Consider the following 21,061-nt stretch of genomic DNA (forward strand, 5'->3'; position numbering starts at 1 on the left):
TCACGACTGCCAGGTTGCTGCTGTTGTCGGCAGGAAAGCAGGATTTTGAGTGGATACTTGTATATTCTTCACGTACAGAGAGCAAACTGGGCATACTTTGCTAATTTATAGTGGAGTACAAATAAACTGTCTTTCTGGGCAGCTACCAGTGGTGGTACAGAAGTTATGATACAAGCAAGGTTAAGGTTTTGGTAGTATTATAACTTGCACTTCTTTTTTTGTTGCTATTTTTGTAGAGAAGTTGCTGAAGTTTATGTACAGAAGAACAGGGTACGTTAACTAAAAATTAAATTTCCTAAATTAATGCAAGTGTAAATGGACTTTTAATTCTGTGGCTTATTTTTCTTGTCATGGAAGAGAATTCCATGCTGATGAAAACTGTATGGGATGTTGGGAGGAAATGCCAATTATTGGAACAAAACCATGAGAAAAAGAGCACATATACTGTTATTGGGAGTCTGTTTGGTTCTGTATTAAAATGTTGGAAAAGTCCTTACTCAAAGAGCTTCTAGACCTTCTGTCTGTCTTGTGTTGCTTTCAGGAAGAGAATGAAAACATTTTCTTTCAAGCAATCCTGTTGGATCTCACAATAAATTTTTTTGTCTAAACGTTGCAATAATTTCCAGGGCAACAGATTGTGATGTCAAATTCAGCACTTTGACCTCATTTCAGGTCCTAAGAGTTTGTTCACGAGTTCTTCTCAGCAAAGGTATTCTACATATCCAAGTTATCAACCCGATTTAAATATTATCTTTTGTATAATATTTGATCTTAAAACTGAAATGGTAATTTGGGTCATGGGACAACATATGGTCTAGTTTGGCAGTCTTTGGTACACAAGTGCACTTACTGCTTTATCCATGTGGAAAAGTGGCACATCTGACCTGTGCTATTTTGAAATTAATCTGTTGCTTGGTTTTGCGGTTAGAAAAGATCCTAGTCTGGTTAAATGAAATCTATTGCTCTGCAGATGTTGCTGGACATGAAATCTGTTGAAAACCACTAATGATACATTTTTTTGTTTTTATATAGGAATGGTACATTTTTGTGGTGATAGATTGGTATGATAGAGTAAATCTGTAGTTGACACACAAGATTTAGTGAAATGTTGTTTTGGGAAAAGTGCATTTTCTTCCTTTGAAGACACAGCAGGAAAAGACTTTTTCCATTTTAGTTTCTGGAACAGTTGGGTTTTATCAGGTTTGATTAGGATTGTCTGATACAGTCAGACAAATAACAGACCATGATTAGCCTCTTAATTATGTTTCCTCTGAACATGTGTTAAAAGATTCTAGCTCTTCTCTCACTCTGCCTTCTCTTTCCATGTCATGGTGACCATGAGGGCTGCAGGGGTCTCTTTCAAATCATGGATGCTGTCTTTCAAGCCTCAGGAGGTATTGTTATCACTGAATCACTATTTAAGTTGTTGCTGGTGGGATGTCAGAGAGTTACTACTCCAAAACCTTTCATGGTGGCTGATTCTGGATGCTTTTCTGAAGAGTATGCTTTAATCAGACACATTGTTGGACTGAATACTGGGTGTGTGAATTGCTGTGGCTTACAGATAGCAGAGTTCATGGTTGAATAGCTCCTCTGGCTTTAAAGGTACAATATATTAAGTTTAATTTGTTCTTAAACAGCTACATGGAGTTCATTGCTTGTGCAATACATTGACGTGGAGCTTTTGTGACAGTTTAGTGTGTTTTTGAACTAAACTTCTCAAGTCAATTTTTGAGGAAATATCTATAGATTAGCATGTTGCTGTTGGTCTCTTCAGAATTGCCTGTCCTTATGCTCTTATTCATTGTTTTCTGGTCTAATCTGTGCTTCTCCATCCCTTGCGTTTTGGGAGATTATTGATGGAAAGTGTCTGTCTAGACTGTGCCTCCTCTTGTGTTTCAACACCTTTTGCTATGTGTTCGTTCTACTTGAAAGGCCTTCGTGGCCCTCAACTTTGTGCATTGTGGTAGATGGAGAAGACTACTGCTAACATGACTGATAAAATTTGACTTGACCTTAAGTTGTGGTTTGTTCATTTTGCTGAGATGTTCACATTTTTATGGGCTTTTTCAGCTTCACAGTGCAGTCAGTGGATGCTTTTCTCTGTCTGATACAGTGTGTTGTTTCTGATATTTTAAGTTGCATCCTGAAACAGGAGAAAATAATGTATTTCAGTCAGTGACTTTCTGCTAAAAAGTTGTATCTGTATTTTGTTCTGAAATTGCTTTAGCACAGATGAGGCAGTTTCTTTTCAAAAATTCTTGTGGTTTCAGGGAAGTAATATATTGTGTCTTCCTTGCATATGCTAGGATATATTGATATATTCTGTTCTGGAGCGTGAGGTGCTCATCTCTGCCTTATTGGTTGTTTTTCACTGCACATTAAATTGTGTATCAAGAAAAACAAGGGTAAGTATAGTTTATGAAATTTTCTACACTACGTAATTATGCTCCTTTTCACTTAATGTTTTGCAAGTGATACAGTCCTCATAATTACAAGCGTAGATAGGATGGTATGCTGTATTTTGATCCAGTTGTTCAGTCTGTTGAGGAATAAATTATAATATGAATGCAGGGCATCTTGCATGCTATGTCTGTGGTAAATATTTTTCTCTAAAATGAATCCTAATGTGACCAAAGTTAAACTGCTGTAGTTTGGAACAGTAGACTTGGAGCAAATACTATGCAGCTAGGTATGTGTGAATATTGATGACAGTGCTTGGTAGCATGTGAAAAACCTGATTGTGCCGCAAAGCACTATTGACTTAGTGGACTACTTATCCCTTATTTAGCTATCTTTAAAGGTTTGCATTGTGAGGGGTTATTTTCTTCCTTTACATCACACCATTGACCTATAGTTCATTGGCTTTCACTTCCCTTACACTGTCCTAGGCAGATAGCATTTTAGCCAAAAGATGGTGTTGTGAGGGACAGTACTCCATGTGAAATAGTCCAAGCCTGGTGATCTCAGAAGACCCACTTAATATATTCTGAAAAAAGTGAGGAATAGTAATTGCAGCTGTAGAACATTGCTCGGAGAGGAGAAGCATTTGACAAGTTGACTTATACCAATATGTGTCCTCAAATGCAAGATACCCTTGTCTTAGAACCGTTGTGTATTCCAGCACTGATAAAGACCTTCTGCGTCTTTTAGGTAAGAACCAGCATTTTAAGTAGTAATACTTTGAAATTGATGCTTTGTAATTGATGCGAAGGGAAGAATTTTTTTTTTCACTGGTAAAATTATTTTTTTTCTAAAACTGCTACTTATGTTCTTCCATACGAAAGTTACTGCCTCAGCTTGGACTGGTGGTAAACTGTAGGTTGTGTGTTGGGTACTTGTGGCTTACTCGCACTTACACTGGAACGCCTCTTCTGCTTTCTTCTTTTCTTGTTTGTTTTCTTTTCCCTGTTCAAAGGGTTTGGTTTCTTGTTAAATACCGTCATATTGACGACTATGGTAAGAAACATAGCAAAGTACCTACTCAGTCATAAACTCAATGAGTAAACATTGAGATTACTCAATGTAGCCTTTTAGAATTAACGAATAATTAGGTAAAAACCTTTCCATTCGCTTATGAATAACAAGCTTAAATCTGACACAAATGAGGATAAGATACCATATGTCAATGCTGTAAAAATCTGAGTAAAAACCTAGATGCCACAAGATTTTTCATGTTTTTATCTTGTAGGGACTTACTAGTATAGGTTGCTTAATATAACATTGAAATTGTTTTTATTAGTAGTAAGTACCACTTCTAACCAATAAAAATCCACTGTCTTGTCCAAAATATGGACTAAGAAATGTCTATGTAAATGGAGTCTGTGTTTCAACTTCAGAGGCAAAGAAATGCCAGCATAATCACCTGAAAGACAGGAAAAGCAGCTGGTGGAAGAATTTTCTATTCCAGACAGAGAATAATAGGTTAGCTGTAAGAGGAGATAAGACTCCATTTTACAAGTGGCTCTACTGTTTAAAATTATTTGCTGATATGCATACAGCAACTCAAAAAGCAGCAGAATGCCTTATTAATAGCATTTGAGAGCCCTAAAATACAGTTTAATCTCAATTTTGAATATCATCATATTGATACACTGTAAAGAAAACCATCACTTTCATTGTCAAGCCCACAATCATCTAATTTTCTTATGCTGCTGAATCCAGTCACTCTCCTTTTCTCCCCGTGATTATTTTTGTTCCTACCTTTACTGCTTTTTTCCTGCTTTACACTTTAATTCACATTTAAAACTCTCCTGTTTGTATGTATTACACAGTGAGGATTGGAATGTAGCTGAAGGATGGGGAGAGGAATCTGCCATGCTGAAAATGCAAAAGATTTCCTGTTGTTCTGAACTCAGTTTGGTATGAGTGTTAGTGTCCGTGCAGCTGAAGCACTACTTAAACTTTCCTGCTCCAGAGCAACACGAGTGGTAGTTGAGGATAAAAATCCCTTGATGTATCAAGTAATACTCTGATTGTGGTTAATCCTAGTTCTGACTGCAGTACACATTGTTCCTAATAAAATAATAAATGCAAAAAGTGGTATGGTCTGCTCTAGCTGCATAGTGTTACTGGACACTTTGAAGGAAGGTAATTATTTCTAGAATGGAAATTTTGAGAAAATAACTCATTGAAATTCAAATCCTTTAATAAAGGAGAACATACATCATGTAATATGCACATAACAGGTATTGTTAAGTGTATGCAGGAAATAAATATTTTGTATTGTGGATAAAAGCACTACCTTAGTGTGTAGTAAGGATGCATCTCTAATGCTGTTTGTTTTAGGCTTACTGGAGTGAATCTAAAAGTTAGGAAAAGTAAATTGAAATTAGGACCAATGTTGCTGAATTGAAAGCAAGAAAGATATATTTTTAGTGGTCAAAAAATAAATGTAGCATGCCTGTGTTCATTGTAGTGTTCTCTGGGAGGTTTCTACAGATATATTATAGGCTTACGCAGAATATAGAAGTTGTAATTGCTAAAAGAATAACTAGAAAGAGAGCAAGATCCTTACAGAGCCTTGGAAGGAAGGAATATTAGTAGCAGTAGGAACACAGCTTTCTGCATTTTGTTTTGGTTTTTTATTAATGCTTGGAGAACAGGAATGGATGTAAATCCTTCCTGCAGAAGCGTGTTAGCTGTTTTGTTTGATCGTGCAGTAGCGATTTGCACTATCTGCTGCCATCAGTAATTCAGGAGCAGAGTACGCACAAGTTCAGGTTTTTGTCAGAGCTTGCCTAATGGGGAAAAAATGTGGAAGATGATATATTATCTGTAAATGGAGAACATAGTAAGGAATTATAGTGGAAGTTTGAGCCTTAGATCTTAGGGTCTAGCAGCAGGGTTCCTTCCAAATAGTTAATTGTTCTGTGAGGGTCTATTACCGTGTTATTTGTCTTAAAGTAGATATAACTTTTTGCCTAAGTAATAATTTCTCTTACCTTCTCCTGAGACATGTGTGGAAGGAGTTATTTCCATAATATCGATATGTAGCGGGTGTTGAGTTTTGTCCAAAATCAGTCTGTGTCATAGCCACTGTGTGATGGTTCCATTGGGTTTGGAAGAACTTGAAAGTGGTGAATATGTGGGAATGTCTTAGATGAGATCTGTGTTCAAACAGGAGATGTCTGGCTGTGGTTCTTGAGGTGTTGATTACAGCAGTGTCTGGCTGCTTGCGGGAAGGTGGGTTTCATAGCAGGCTGGAGGCTCCCCTGGCAGTGAAGCTGCAGGTGGGCTGAATCAGATGTGTTGTGGAAGTTTGAGAGAGAGAGTCAGAAGGCACGTGTTGTCTATTTTGGCCACTACTTTTATCTTAAATACAATGTTTACTAGATCATGTTAATATTGTATATCTTGTTAATCTAATTCATATTTAAAATTGAATTGTTAATTTAATTTTTTAAAATTAATAACTATATTGTTAAATACCAAACAAAACAATCAGCCATTATGATGATCAGTGTTCATTTCTTTAAGCACCAGTACTGACAGCAATAGTAACAGTATTGCTGTTAGCACTATGGTGACTTCACCTGATGATGCTGGTAGGCTGTAAGTGAAAAGCATTTTTCGGAAATCTTTCTCAGATTTCCTTTTAGAACTTTTAAAAAAATCCCTACATTTTCAGTGAGCTTAAATGTTTTTTCAATTGCTCATTGAGTAATTTCAATGTTTTGTATAAACTATTGTATGTTAAGAGAGTTGTTTTGACTTACTAGAATGTTTATTGCATGCTTTATCCAAAATTAAGGCACAAATTATCATGCATCTCTAGCCTGCATCAGCGATTGTACTCCAGGAGCCCCTTCCCAGTGAAGTAAAATGGTGTCAAGTATGAATTTACTTTGGTACATACTTGGGTTTCATTCTTCATGACTAATGAAGAATGTTCTTACATGACTAAAACCATCTATACTGTGTTCCCACAAGTTTATGAAAGATGGGAGTGGAAAGACTTTTTCAAAAGTAAAGACCTTAATACTGTCCTCAGTGAGAACTTTAGAATTGCTTCTGTAACTCTAATACTAAAAGCAGAGACTGTGGGAAAACATTTTTAAAATTATATTTACATCAACAAGCAATATTATATTAGTTCTATAATTATGCATTTTATGGAGACCACAGTAATAACATGCTTAATGAATTTAATACTTTGAAATAGTTGGGTTGTTGGACAGTGGTGGTGTGATACTCTTTTTCCATTTGAATAACAGTATCCTTTTGAAAACATACTTGCAAATATTTTCCTAGTGCTATGAAAAATTTTTGTGGCTGTCATTCATTGACATGAGAATCTCAGTGAGGTTTTTTGAGATGCTTCTAGTCCTCATTTTGGGGTGGGGTAGAGAAACTTTCAAACGCTGACCCTTAAGAGTCAATTAAGTTACCATTCAAAATATGTTTTTATAATATCCTTATTTTGCTGAGGGAAAGGCAGTCCTGACTTGAAGTTATCATTTATGTTGACAACATAATTTTATTTTATTTTTTTCTTAAGTAAGGAAGTATTGTTACTCCCCCAGTAATCACCTAGGAATGAATCTCATGTCAGGTATTTCTGATTGCACTACTCCTGTTATTGTGCTAACTTTTGTTGCATAGTATAAATTGATCTGATAAGTATGTTGATGAGTTGACTCTCGACTTCACAATTTCTATATTTATTGTTTTCCAATCAATTTCAAAATCTGGCTCTGCTACCTTAAAAAGTTCTCACGCTTGTTTTTCTCTAGTCTGGTTTATGTTCTTATCTGCTTTTATTCTTAATTGCTAGAGGCTGTCCTCTCACTTCACTATTCAATTTCTGTGGAGCTACCAATAAATTCAGACGATACCCTGCTGAGAATAGGATAGAAGCTGAAGGAGTGGGAGAAAGTTGAACAAACTAGCAGTATTTACTAGAACTGTCTGTGCAGACCAATGCAAAAGAAATTGTATTTATTGTAAAATGTGATAAGATATATATATATATATATATATATATATAAATTTAACCAAACATGTTGTAACACTTCATGTCTTAGTTCAAGGATTATTCCTCCTTTCCTAATTTTGCTGGTGTAGTCAAGTTGTCCCATAACTGATTATGTCTAAAATATAATTCAGAAAGTAATTTTGTGAAGTACTAAGGACAATTTCTTTGCTATTAGCATTCTAGGCTAACTAACTTTCTGATTAATCAACAGAAAGTCATCTCAATATATCTGGCCTTGTTTTGAAAGGCTAGCTACTAGCTTGGTGTAAGCATTATAAATATTTTGGTATGTGGGTACATTGGAATTCACTTTTTTTTTTTATTAACTTTCACTCTGTGTAAGTGAAGGTATTCACTAATGCACGGTGACCAAATCAGTTCTCTCTGCAGGGTAAGCACACAACCACCTGAACAGTGACAGATGTTCCCTCTATGCTCCGTGGGGATGTGTTTTCTGGGACTGAAATAACTTATTTTGGGTAGGCAGAAGAGTGTTAGCATGTGGCTGATGAAAACGCAGACGTGTACTTGTAACTCTCTGCAGCGCTGAGAGGGCATGGCTGTGTCAGACTGCAACCTCCAGGCTTGGGATGCATCCTGGAAATTTCTTGTTTTTCAGCACTTCGGAGACAGAAAAATATTTTTTCATTCTTCAGGGAGCTGTTCTGTATCAAAGTGCTTTTGTGGGACAACTTGTGCGTGGAGGAACATTTTGTCCTGGCAACTGCATAAATTGGATATAATTGATAAAAATATGAGAGGTATGGATAGTGCTAATTAATTAAAAGTATAAATTTTGACTACTGCCATTGTGGCCTAGATGGACATCTGATCCAGTAGGCCATTTTTATTTTAATTTGTTTTGTGTAGGAAATGTTAGAGAATTGATAGCAAATAACATATTTTGTTGAAAAAAACCTCAACGAGTTTAAGCAAAGTCCTTCTCTTAAATAGATGGTGTCAGATGAGAAGACTTCCTTTGTAATAATCCTGTAATTTGTAAGACTTTAGCTTAATGGCCACAGATATTCTCCAAGTATCAATAATTGCTGGAAGTTAATGCTTTGCTTTGCAAACTGCCCTGAAGTGCAGATCCGTTGTTTTTTAATGTCTTTATCTAAACCTTCTAACAAATAAAGCTTTCATTGCTTTTCAATACTACTGACAGTAGTAGTGAAAGCATCTTTTTCAGAGAATGGTTTTAAACCTATATTGCATAAATACTGTATGTTTCTAATGCTCTTAAAAGTAATGTAAAATTGTCCTCAACAAGAAACATATGGTTATAAATTCTGATGTATTCTGTGAGCTATCCTGACTATAGGAGGCAGAGTCTGCAACGTGGAGGATATTTAATTTAAAAAATTGGGATAAGGGTTGTGAATTGTATGCTAGAAATAGAAAATAAGATTAGAGGTTATGTTTCAGGCATGGAGCCGTCCGGGGTGGGGGTGTGTGTGTGGGGGAACAGAACAAGGTTACTTCAAGGTTTGGAGCCTGGTTGGGGGATGGGGAGAAGGGAGGAAATCCAACAGTGGCTAAAAATGGTGCCTGAGGCGGGGGTTTGTAGTAATATATAAAGTAGAAATTGCCAGGCATTGCCTTGATGCTTAGTGTTGTGTATAGTAGCCTTCTCCTTGCCATCGCTCGCTGGTGCCAGATGAGTCACGGGCAGTGCTTGGTACCAGTGGGGTGGTCCTGGCTGTCAGCACACCCTCTGCACAAACAGTCCTGGTGGTGAAAAGGTTGCTTTTTCTAAATCTAATACTTAGGAAATATATTTGAAAGGGGTTTGGCCAGATCTGTAATAGACGTGTCAGCTGGTATTGAAACATTGCTTAAATGTATTTGGCATCTTTGCAGTGTCTTATGGCTGGCAGAGCTTTACTGTGTCGCAATTTCTGCAGCAGAAAGCCCTTTGTCAACATAAGCTACTGGAGGGGGTGTCAGCATGTCTTAAATCACCTAAACATCATTTAATGTAAGCCTAGTCTTTCATGTTGATAATAATTTTTAAGTATAATTGACACATCAGAAGATACCGGTTAAAATTGTAAATGTTTCTTTCCAGTCTTCATTTGTGAACAAAATTCAGCTCTGTTAATGAATATTGAGAGATGCTATTGGATGTACTTAATTAGGTATGAAGTTAGGATCTTCCACTGATGCATGTTTGTAGTGTCCTGGACCATTGGTACTACGTGCTTCAGGGAGAAACACATGTGAGTCTTCAGAAAGATCTAACAAATAATAAAAGTTTAAGCTTAAGTCTTCAGGTTTGCTTATGGATGTTTGATTTCTACTGAATAGATCAATCACATCATGTTAATTTGTTTTATGGGTTAAAACATTACATCTGTTTCTCTTTCAAGTTGTATTATACCAGCATAAAAATCCCATTGTATCCTCTGCTGGGCAAAACATTTCTTGCAAAACTCAATGCAGAAATTTTGGCACATAACCTGGTGACAAATCATGCACGTGGTTGAGGGCTTAGGTTTTTTATATAAAACTATCAGTACTTCTGCTTTCAGGATACGGTAAGGTGGTCTGACTGTGCTTTATATGCTGTAAATTAGGATTGATAATTGTTTAACAATTGATAATTTTATTGGGAAATATTTGGAGAGTTCTTTGGGAATAATTTTTAACCTACGAACAATACATTTTTAAAAGGAAAAAATCACATTACATCAGTTAAATCACATCAGTATTTATCAGTTTTACTGTTGTATGCCTTTCCATGCTGTATACTTAATGTAGCAGCTTAAAGCCGGAAGCTAGAAAAGCTATGCTGCTGCTGAGACGTGCCGGCAGAATTCCATGTATGCATTTGTTAGCAGCTAGCTCTCGTGTGAAGTTATTTATATTCCTTGATAGCATCTACACTAGATATAAAAAATGAGATTTATTTTCAAAATGTATAAATGTATTTGTATTGAAAGAAATTAAACTTCATTAAGAGCTTTTTAAAGAAGCAGGGAAGCAAGTCTCTTAAAATATTAAAATATTTTGCTTTTCTTAATACAAAGAAAATAACTTTAATCAAGCTAGTCTTCCTAGGAATAACATACAAAGTGCAAAATCCAAGTAACTAATTGCTTTTAAATCCAGAAATTCTCACAGCTGTGTCAGCGTAAGGAGTGGATAGAGAAGACCTAGGATTGCTCTAGCATTCCTCAGCCTTCAGTCTGCAGCTTTTTGATTTTTAAGTTGACCTGTGGCCTATTTTGGCATTTACATTGTGTGGATAAAAGGCAACAAATTATTCCGTGGACTGAAATAGAAAGCAGGATTACTGGAGCAACTAATACAAGGCACTAGATACTGGAGCCTCAAAGATGTAAGCTGTTGCCATTGTGGTGAAGGTGGGGTGATATTTGCTGGAACACAGGGGCTTGCTGAAGAAGGGCAAGAGGAGAATCCTTTTGTCTCTGGTGCTTAACTTGTGTTTGAACCAGTTGTTAATGGCATTTGCAGAAGAAGGATTTTTTTAGTTGTCTGCTGTGCAAAGCATCAGAACAACTAGATAAGCACTAAGCTTTGGGTGTTCTTGGAGGGGGAAAGGTTATAGTTGGCAAGACTTGGCTATATTTTTCCCTTTTGATTTGTACTAGAGATTTATAAACTGGAAGGGTGCTACATTTGATCTTGTAACTAATCATGTTTTGACCCCAACTATGCAGGATGACTTAGTGCTATTTTAAAAATCTCATCTATATTTAATTAAGACTTATAAATTCTGGTCTTAATGAGGAGGGGAACGCTGTGCTGAAGACACACAAGCAGCTTCTTTGATTAGAAAAAATGAGGAAAGGTTATGAAGTATGCATGCTACCATTTCTACTTTTTTTAATCTTTATGTTCCCAAATTACTTGTCACCATCAGCTACAGAAATTAGTTCTACGTAATCTAATATATTACAAACCATAGATATGTTAGAAATAAAGCTTTTTGACAGTTCCAAAAAAATCTGTTACAAAGATTTAGTTCAAGAATGATTTTTAGAATTAAGGTTAAAACTATTCAACTACTACTATTTATGAAATTGCTATTTACAGTATTATATTATGCTTTTGGTGTATTATGTACACACTAATATTTGGTTTTGTTATAGGCGGGAGACTGTTATTCACATTGGATTGCTCTGGTTTATTCATATCCTGTGACAGTGAATCAGATATTGCTGTCTATATACGGACTGAATTGCCAGCCGACTTCGGGCCCAAATATGGTAAACATAATTATGTTCATTTGCTATAAAAATACATTCTCTGTAGTGTAACATTTTCATGATTACAGTTTTCTGATAATTCCGTAATTTTCAACATGAGAGGGATATGAAAGGCCTAATCATCATGTCCCTCTCTTCAGTATAGAATATAGTTTGTTTTCCTGGGCAAAACTCCAGCTGTTCAGTGATGAATCTACTGCTACTCAGATACAGTGAGCCCGTAAACCATTTGGAAAGTCTGTTCTCAGAATACAGGAGTTGTGGTACAGAGACATGAATCTCTGTATTAGCAAAAAACTCATGGCTGCAACTGTCATGAGATAGTAAGTGTATGTGCTGATGTCAGTTTTTCTGATATGTACTCCTGTTTCCTATTTTTGGAAATGAAATTCAGATAATTTCAGAATACTTCATACTTTTCAAGTAGGAGACTTTCAGTGACTGAGATGGGGGAGAAGGCAAACATTAAGATAGATAAAGCTTCTACCGTGCACTGAAGAGCATAAATATTAGTAAACATTGGATTAGGTTTTAATTTCAGTCACAAAGAAATAGTATGGCAATATACTTATTTAATATGAAAAACTGAATAGTTTACATGTAGAAATACATGCTAATAGTAGCCACTTCATTTATATGAGTGGGTTAGGATTAGTATATTTAATGCAACTAAGAAAATACATTTGCAGGGCTTTTTATGTCATCTGGTATCAAGAGAATATTGTAGACTTATTCTGTGGCAAGTGTTGAGAATTCAGAAGCATAGTAATTTGGGAAAGGAAAGATTGTTGGTCTTGAGTTACTCCAAATGTTTTGAAAGCTTTCATCATCCTTGCTGCAAACAGGGGAGAAAAAAAAAAAGGAAAAGAAAAAATCTCATAAAGGCTTTATGGGATTTTCTGTACATAATCTGTTTTATGCTTCTAGTACTCAAAACTTACTACTTCAGGCAAGAGCTTTCAATGCGTAGATGATCTGTAATTTTCACTGCCTTGAAATACTACTTTTGTCTAACACTACTAAAATAATTAAAATGTGTACTAAAGCTACTCTGAGTTTGGGTTTTCTTTTTAAAGTTGCATAGCATCACAAACTTAGTTAGAGCAGTCTAGAAATTTGGTTTAGGGATATTTATTTCAGTGGAAAAATTCAAATGTGTATATGCTAATAAGTGTGAATACTGTGGCATTTATGAAATGTATCTATGTTTGCAAGAGAAGCAAAATAGCTGGAAGCCTTGTCTAAAAGTTGACAGCTGATTTATTGATGAGGAAATGCTTCTGTTTCCAGAGCAGCTGTAAACAGTATGTCATTGATGTATTGCTTTCGATGATCACTAAGTTGGAGTGAATAAGAAGGTAAAAGTGGCCACACTGATTCAGACTTTAAAATTGATCCAACTCAACCTTCTTTATCCCATGGAGGTTATAAATGGATACATAGGGAAAGGCAAGAACAGGGTGAATTTGTGGGCTGCACTCATTTAAAACTGTCTTCAATGATTTGCTGCATATAGGATTTCCTGAGCATGTGGTTAGTCTATTTAGTAAGCCAAATGAGCCCCACTGTAAGAAAGAGTGATAAGGAGACCAGAACTGCATGCTAAATTTGAAGTGTGGGTAAACCATGGATTTATGCAGTGGCATAATTATGTTTCTGGCTTCCCCAATGCTGCTGCTCCCTTCCAAATTCCTTTGCTAATAATTTGTAACATAAGAATTACTCTTCTGACTCTACCATTCAGCATCAGGCTGAACTGACTGTAGCAAAAACAGCCTGTTGTAACACTGAGAGATCTTCCTAAGTGGTAATGATCAGGCCAGAGCCCATCATTTCGTATGTGAAGCTAGGATTTTTTCCCATCTATTGGTTGATAAATTCATCCATAATGAATCTGGTTTCCTATTTTAGTCCCTCAGTCCTGTAAAGTTACAGCGTTCTGTGTCTGTATATATAAGTGCATGTAGTATGTCATGCCTAAGTGCTGTACTATTTGACTTGGGCTTTTACGTCCACTTGTCTTTCCAAGTCTTGTTTAAGGTATGATTTGTTTGGGGCAATGAAAACTTTTTCAAAAGAACCTGACTTCTGGAAGATGATGTATTGAAGGTAGCATTTAAAAGGTCTTTCAATTACTTCTCTAAGTACTTTGTCAAGGGTGGGAATTATTCCCAGTTTTCTAGGTGCAGTAGCTTTTTATGCAGTATTTGGGTCCGTGGACAAATCATTTTAAGACAGTGGGAATAAAGCTTTACACAGAGCCCTCTGCTTTATTGATCTACACTGACTCAGCAGTAACTAAACTCTTCAAGGTGATTTCCTGAACCTCTTTAACAAATTTTAGTAGAAATTTTAGCATGCATTTTACAATGTGTATTAAAAACCTCTCTTTCCAGTGAATGATACTGAAAAGTACATAGGGCATTTGCTTATGCTGGAAAGCTGCAGTTCATGATCTGACAATGTACTTGAGTATGTGAGAGATACCACTGACTTTACTGGAACTAATCATATGCTTTAGTCTTATCGCTGAAGTGAGCCCAAAGATTAAACTGCTTCCAGGTTTAAGATGTCTACTATGAGATTATAGGATTGTAGGGTTTTTTGATTTTGGGTGGGGTTTTCTGTTTTTGATGTTTGTTTTATTGTGTTCCTCCGTGTGAAAGCTGGTCTTCTGCAGAAACATGGGAAATCGTGATTATTTTTTTTTTAGTTATCATTACAGAACTGAGAAACAATTGTATTTTGTTTGCTTAATGCTTGCTTTCTCTGTTAAGTTTTAACAATGAAATGCTATCCTAGACTCTGTGCTTACTGTATTTAGAAATGAAACTGTAATCAGGAGTGATGGGGTGAAGAAAAGTCTAACACAAGTGGCTTCTGCTGTAGCTTAGAAGGGCTTTAAGTGCATGTATGATGTGCTGGGTGGGTTTGCAAGGAAAGACTTGGGCGGGGGAGGAATTACCTCAAATGGCAATAACTGGACCATGATGCACAAGTCTCACCAAGTAATATTGTTGTTCCATGTATGCTTTAATTAAGTGTTTCTCTAGTTCAGCCTTTTCTTCCTGCCTTCCTTTCAGCAGGAAGTGAAATCTGTGGCTGAAAAAGGCCATTTATAGGAATAGATGTTAACTTATTCTCAAGGCTTTTTAGAAATCGTCAGCTCTCCATCCCTTCCTTGAAACCATGGCCTTCAGTTCTTCATTCCTTCACTCCATTTTGAAGAAAAGTGTATTTTTTCCAATGGCTGGCTGTAAGCAGCTGGCTTTCAGTGTGAGCAGGCATCTCTTCCCAAGCAGTCCTGCAGGTAGTGGCCAGAATCAGAGAACTCTGTAGGTGATCTGATCTGGGAGGCAGAGCTGTGCCTTTTCTACAGAAAGTTTGTGCTGTTCATGCTCACTCTTGCTATGGTCCCATGAGCCTTTTCTTCATCTTAGTATGTTTTACAGCTGTGATAAGAGAGCAAGAGAGAGCGTGCTAGTGGCTAATGTTAAGTGCACTCTTTTGGGAAATGAGAGATGGAGTCTTGAGTCTCCTCTGGCTGACAGTCACATTGCACGGGAGTTTCTCATGCTGTGTGCAAATGCTTTGTTAGGATACTGTATCAAAAATGGACTTTATTTTCTTTTCCTTCTCTTCTGCACTCACAGTTCTCCTTCGAAAGGTAACTAGTCCTGCTTTCAAAATAGATAATGTAAGCACCTATTGCCAAGGGAGGACTGAAACAGTGATCCTGATCTGACACAGGCATCTATTTTTGACATTCAGGGAGGCACCTAAATCTGAAAGAAGGTCTGGCTTAACTCGTTCCTTTCACCAGCGTTTCCTTTTGCTGTCATAGCTTATTGCTGAGACTTGAGTTAGTGCTGTTTGGTGTGTTACATAGTTTACTTCAAACAAAATGTAGTAAGTCTGCTGATGCGCTGTAGGCTCTGCCTTGGAAAAATCCAGCTCAGTATACTGACAACTCTTATTCAGATACCTCTACCTTCCACGTGTATTCTATACGGACTGTAGTTATACAATTCAGGGCTGTTTAGATTTGTATACGTTTAAATAGGATGCTCAAGTTGATGATTCTAGTTAAACTACGCTAACTACATAGTCTCTGTGGAGTATGTCCTGTGAGCTATGGTCCCTGACTGGTGAGAGGGAAGACACTGAATCGGTTTTAACACTGTGGCTATTGACACCCATCCAAACCTGGAGTAGCCAGGAGAGTGGGCCAGGGTGTCTGGTGAGCTGGTATTAGGAGGGGGAGACCCTGGAAGAAGGATGTTTCCAACAGATACTTAATGGATTCACTAAGGGTTGGCTTGCCTACTTTTTTTGTTTTGTTTATTTCCTCCAACTGTTCTGGGCAAGCAGCCAAAAAGGAATCCCAATAAGCAATTCATGAGCTAACAAGAACTAAAATGATATTGGTATAATAAGCTATTTCTGTCTCTCTTCCCCTTTCTCCCCTGTCCTCCTTTCTAAAACTTGGATGACAAAAAAAAAAAAAAGCCAAAAAAGCCATTTCATGAGGTGCCCAGGTCTTCTAGTGGCTGCAGCCCACTCTGTTAGAAAGGCTATCAGCCTTGTAAAGTGAGATTAGTTTTCCTTTCTGGCTTTGTAGCCTAAGTACGGGCACCTGACCAAAAGCAATCGGGGTTTGGTGACGTGTGCTGCCTGCCAAGAGGCTGAGCTACCAGGACGTGCATCCTCTCCCTCCTGGCGCTTGTGGGCTGCTGGGGTTTTGTTGTGTGCCTGCATCCAGACAGCTGTGTGGAGCGAGTCCTGAGAAGCTGTAAGCCTCATTTGCCCTGGTGGTGAAGATAATGATACTTGTCAACCCCTATAAAAGCATTTGCATGCTTTAAGTATTTATGATGTGTTGGTAAGAAATTACAGGTGCAAAATAACTTAGTTGATGTCAGAGATTAATGCATATTTTCTGCCAGTCAGCATTACTTGAAGATGGCTGTTCTTGTTGAGTGAAAAATTTAATTTTCAAAACATAGTTTCAGCTCTTGTGTTACTCTGGAAAAGTTTTATGTCCAAGACAGCGTTTAAAAATGAAAACAAATTTTAAAAGCCCCCACATTGATTCTATACATTTTCTTTTTATGAGTGGGTTGAATATATTATACAGTTGTTAAGAAACTCCTTTGTATTCTCAAATTGTCATTCTTATGGCAATTTTAACATTAATAGATGGGGCGTATTAATTGTGAGTATTGGAGATGTTCTAGTTGAAGTCAGAATTTAATTTCTCATTACGAGATTTGTTGCTGAAATTCTAATATTCTTTCTGTTTAATCTCTGGTATGTGGATTTCATTTTCTAGTATTTTTGAACAGATTTGGTTTGTAAATGCTAAACATACTCTGTAGCTTGATCCATCTTTAGTTTGGGATAGTGTAAAATGAATCAACTCCCAGTTAAAATCTCTAAATTACTATGTTGATGTCTGTCTTAAATCCCACCCCCCCCTCAAGTAGTTGACGACTTCTTAACCTGTTTATGAGGATCCTGTAAAGTTTATTCAGAGGAAATAGTTTCCACCATCTGTCTTTAATTAATGTGTATTCTTACCTACAATTAGTAGCCTATCTGAAAGGAGAAGCAAGAAATAACCTTTTACACCCCACGCAGCCTGTGGTTCTTTCCTCCAGGTGAAGATTTGGTGTGGATTGTTTATGCCTTGAGCACATTGGTACAGACTGCTACTTTACAAGGCCCCTACCTGGGACTAACTTTCCATTTCTCCTGTTTAACTACTGTGTCTTGGCTTTCACGCAGACTACGAATTGATGTTGCTTGGGCTTTGGCTGGTAACTTTTTTAGTTTTGAGCCAGCTAATGGTGAGGCCAGTGGAAGGCTGGTCTTCAGGAAGTAGAGCATGGGCTTCCTCTACTGTTCTGCTCCCAGTTTGCTACTCAGATGTTGAAGACCATTTGGGATATTTTTATTTTTTTAAGGTATTTATGTTTGGACTTTAGGTGGTCTGGCCAGGTAATGGATCTGATGTACACATTAGTGACAGCAGAACTTGAAGGTGGAATGACGTCTTTCATAGTACAGTTATTTTGGTTTTGCACAAGATTTGTGTAACTAAATGTGAGAGTGAATTAGTCTGTTCTCGACAGGAGGCTCTTGGCTCTAGCAGCTTGCTGACCTTTTGGCCTTGCAGTAGGCTTTATTTACTCAGGCTTTTCCGTGGTAAGCAATCTGGCTGTTCTGGGTTGTTTCTTTTGGAGTTACTTTTTTTTGGGACATTAATTGAACTTGGTTGATTTCATGTTTGATTGTTTTACGTGAATGGTGCTTGCAATGCTAAGTTCATCCTGAGATTTGGAATCTGTGTCTCATAAAATTAAACCCAACATACAGTATCTGGAAGTGTTACTTTCAAAAAATTCAGCTCAGGTATTTTGGATCATCTTACTCTGTTATATTGGAATTAATAATGAACACCTTTGCAAGCAGTTTTTAAAATTTACATCAGAACTCTTTTTAAAACATGAAATTTTTTTTTAAATAAAAAAAATTGTAACTGGTATGTTCTGCAAAGCGTTCATGTAGATGATAAATGAAATTGGCTGAAAGGAAGTATGGGTAATTGTGTAACTAAACTAACTAGTGATAGACTTGCACATCTTACACGGTACTTCCTCTGCTCAGTTTCCTGTGTTGATTTAAGAAAAAAATTGCCTCCTTTTCTATCAGGGTAATCCCAAATGGGATGGATGAGGGATTAGACCCCTTGTTGCTGGTCCAAAACAGTAACTGGGAAGTGCCAAATTTCGTTTGTCTGAAAGTCTTCTGTGTTAATTTGTGTCTCTTGTAATCAGTGAAGTTGGAGAAAATACTTTTGATTTTCTGGGAAGTATCTAAACCAACAATTTTGGATGTTACGTTACAAAAAAAAGAATAGTGAACTTGATTTGCATATGCACTAATTTTCATGCAATTTCTGTTTCCTCTATGCAAATATGGCCATTTTTAGAGCAACTCATGCAGATGTCTGCTTGATTCTCTGTAGAAGTTCAAATAGTTTAAACTAGTAGCAGTTCCTTAACTATAGAATTAACTCCTTAGAGCGAGAACATAAACAGAGTGGTGAGCTTTTCCAGTAGCATTTTATAGCTTTCAGATGGATCGTGTTCAGTGTGGAGCTTGTTTTTATACTATATATTCTATTTACAATGTTTAATAGTACATGAAGAGCACTGCTTTGGTCTTGATTACAGAAAAGGAGGAATAAATTTTTTTTATTTGTGGCATGTTAACTTTTTTCATACTTTCTACATTTGATTTCTGTGAAGATTTCTGTTTTCTGCAAAATCAAGTACAAGCTTAAGATTTATATTTTGGACTGATAACATACTGTTCTTCCATGTTATTTGATATTTTATTTTTTTTCCCCTTGTATGGTGAGTTAGATTGGCATAAAGTTCATATAGTTAGGATATGGAGCCCTGACTTGTAGTCCATGCATCAAGAGCAGTGGGGGAACCGTAGCATAGGGGAAAGGAGAGCAGAGCATGGGAACATTACCTGCTTCACTTTTTCAGGAAAAGATGCAAAAGGAAGAATGGTTATTTTATACGTAGCATGTTGGAAATATTATAGAAGGTGTAAGACATGTAGCATTACCCACATGCCTAGTGTTGAGAACAGTAGCTTTCCTCCCTCTAAATAAACAAACATCTCTTTAGATGCTGAAGATAGAAGCTGTCCTTTTTAAGCTTTTTGTCTTGATTTTATTACAAGGGAATCCTGAAGCTGAAGAATTGAAAACTTGCGGGTTTGACTATGAAATTGTCTAGAAGTAAAACACAATGATTTGTCATGTTTGTTTATAGCTGTAGAAAATACGAAAACACCATTACTTTTTTTCTACTCATTGCACTTATGTTCTTTTAGGATGTAGTAGTTTCATGCATTGGCTAAATATCACACTGTTTCAAATGATTGGTTCAATGTCTTAGCTTGATCCTGAAAGGCTCAGTGTGTAATCAGAACCACCAAACTGTAGTGTGTCTCTAATATGCTTGTCTAATTCAGTGCTGTATAGCTTGAAAACACCTTCTTCTTAGCTTTTTCTACTTTTGGCACTAATTAACATTTAGATGTTTCAGGATCATTTTTTAAGTTCCTCTGCAATGTGAAATTCATGTCTACTTAGGGAAAATAATCACCAATTTGCTTATACAATGCATACAAATTAACTAGCTCTTTTGTTCCATCTACATTTATATGCAATCAAGAAAACCAATTTAATCATGCTTTCTACTGTAAGGCACCATAGCTTGTAAAGCAAGGAGAAAAATATTTTCAGCTATGTGTATGATACCAAGAGTTAGAAAATTCTGGTTTTAATGAGTTTTTTTTATTTTTGATGCATTCAATGTGAATATTGAGAGAAGTAAAAAGTAGTTATTAGAACAGAAAGTAATCAGCTTAGAGTACTTTAGGAGGGGATGCTGAAATGTGTATGGTAATTTCTGCTGTGTTTTATCTATTTAGCATGTTTTAAAAATTGGGAACATGAAAGAATATTTGCTTTAGATCTCAGAAGCAGAACCATCTGCAGCGATGACTTCCTTAAAAACTTGTGTGTCTGTTGTTCTAGTGGGTGTGAGATTATCCGGCTCTATATGTTGTTTTGTCCTGCTGTGTCTTGCCTGCTTCATTATCTCTGGGATTATGTATTGTATGTATGTGTCAAAACAAATTATGTGAATGAATTGGTATCTTGTTTCTTCAGACAGGTGGAAATAAGAAATTTTGACTGAAGATAAAAATCTTTATTCCCCAACCATTTTGACACTATTAATACAGGTTTCATATCTCAAATATAATAGCTAAGGAATTGTTTTGTTGTTGAATTAAAGGGCTCCTTCCTGTTAATATCTGGATTATTCTTTTAAGTGCTCAGGGAAAAAAAACCATTATGAATTTCTGTTTGATGTTAGCCTTGTACGTCGCAATTACCACGGTAAGGAAAAGTGTCCTTATTTGATCAGATCAAGTTAACGTGTATGTGTAGGAGAGAGAGAGAGTGGCCTAAAGCATGACTAAGGGCTGGGACTTGATAAACTGATTGAACAAATTGTATTTCTCTCCATTACACTTTCCTTCTGATAATGTCCTGACATCGTTAATCAGTGTCTTTTGCAGTCTTAAGAAATAGGATGTTTCTCTCTTGAAGTGAGGAAGACTGTAGCAAATTAGCTGCTTAGAACAGTAGTATGGGGTTTCCCACCTCAACCTAGCTGGTGGGTAAGAGGTACTTAGCTCAATGCAGTTCTGACTGTCACAGAAGAAAGGAAGATGATTGAGGTGGAATTAATTAACT

At 36.6% G+C, this 21,061-nt stretch overlaps 1 protein-coding gene across 8 annotated transcripts in view; it reads left to right on the forward strand.

Annotated features, from left to right (window-relative positions):
* GARRE1 (granule associated Rac and RHOG effector 1) overlaps nucleotides 1-21,061 on the forward strand; it is a 61,328-nt gene that overhangs the window by 7,030 nt on the left and 33,237 nt on the right. For 4 of the 8 annotated variants that reach the window (XM_054840663.1, XM_054840670.1, XM_054840671.1 and 1 more), the window contains exon 2: nucleotides 11,596-11,712. The exons of 2 other annotated variants lie outside the window; for them this stretch is intronic. The gene's annotated coding sequence lies outside the window, so the exon portion shown is untranslated. Of the gene's footprint in view, nucleotides 1-6,932; nucleotides 8,239-9,415; nucleotides 9,700-11,595; nucleotides 11,713-21,061 lie in introns of those variants that run through there. 2 more of the 8 variants (XM_054840664.1, XM_054840665.1) reach the window with 2 other exon arrangements.

The sequence above is a fragment of the Grus americana genome, chromosome 13 (genome assembly GCF_028858705.1).
Source record: "Grus americana isolate bGruAme1 chromosome 13, bGruAme1.mat, whole genome shotgun sequence".
NCBI classification, from domain to species: Eukaryota; Metazoa; Chordata; class Aves; order Gruiformes; family Gruidae; genus Grus; species Grus americana.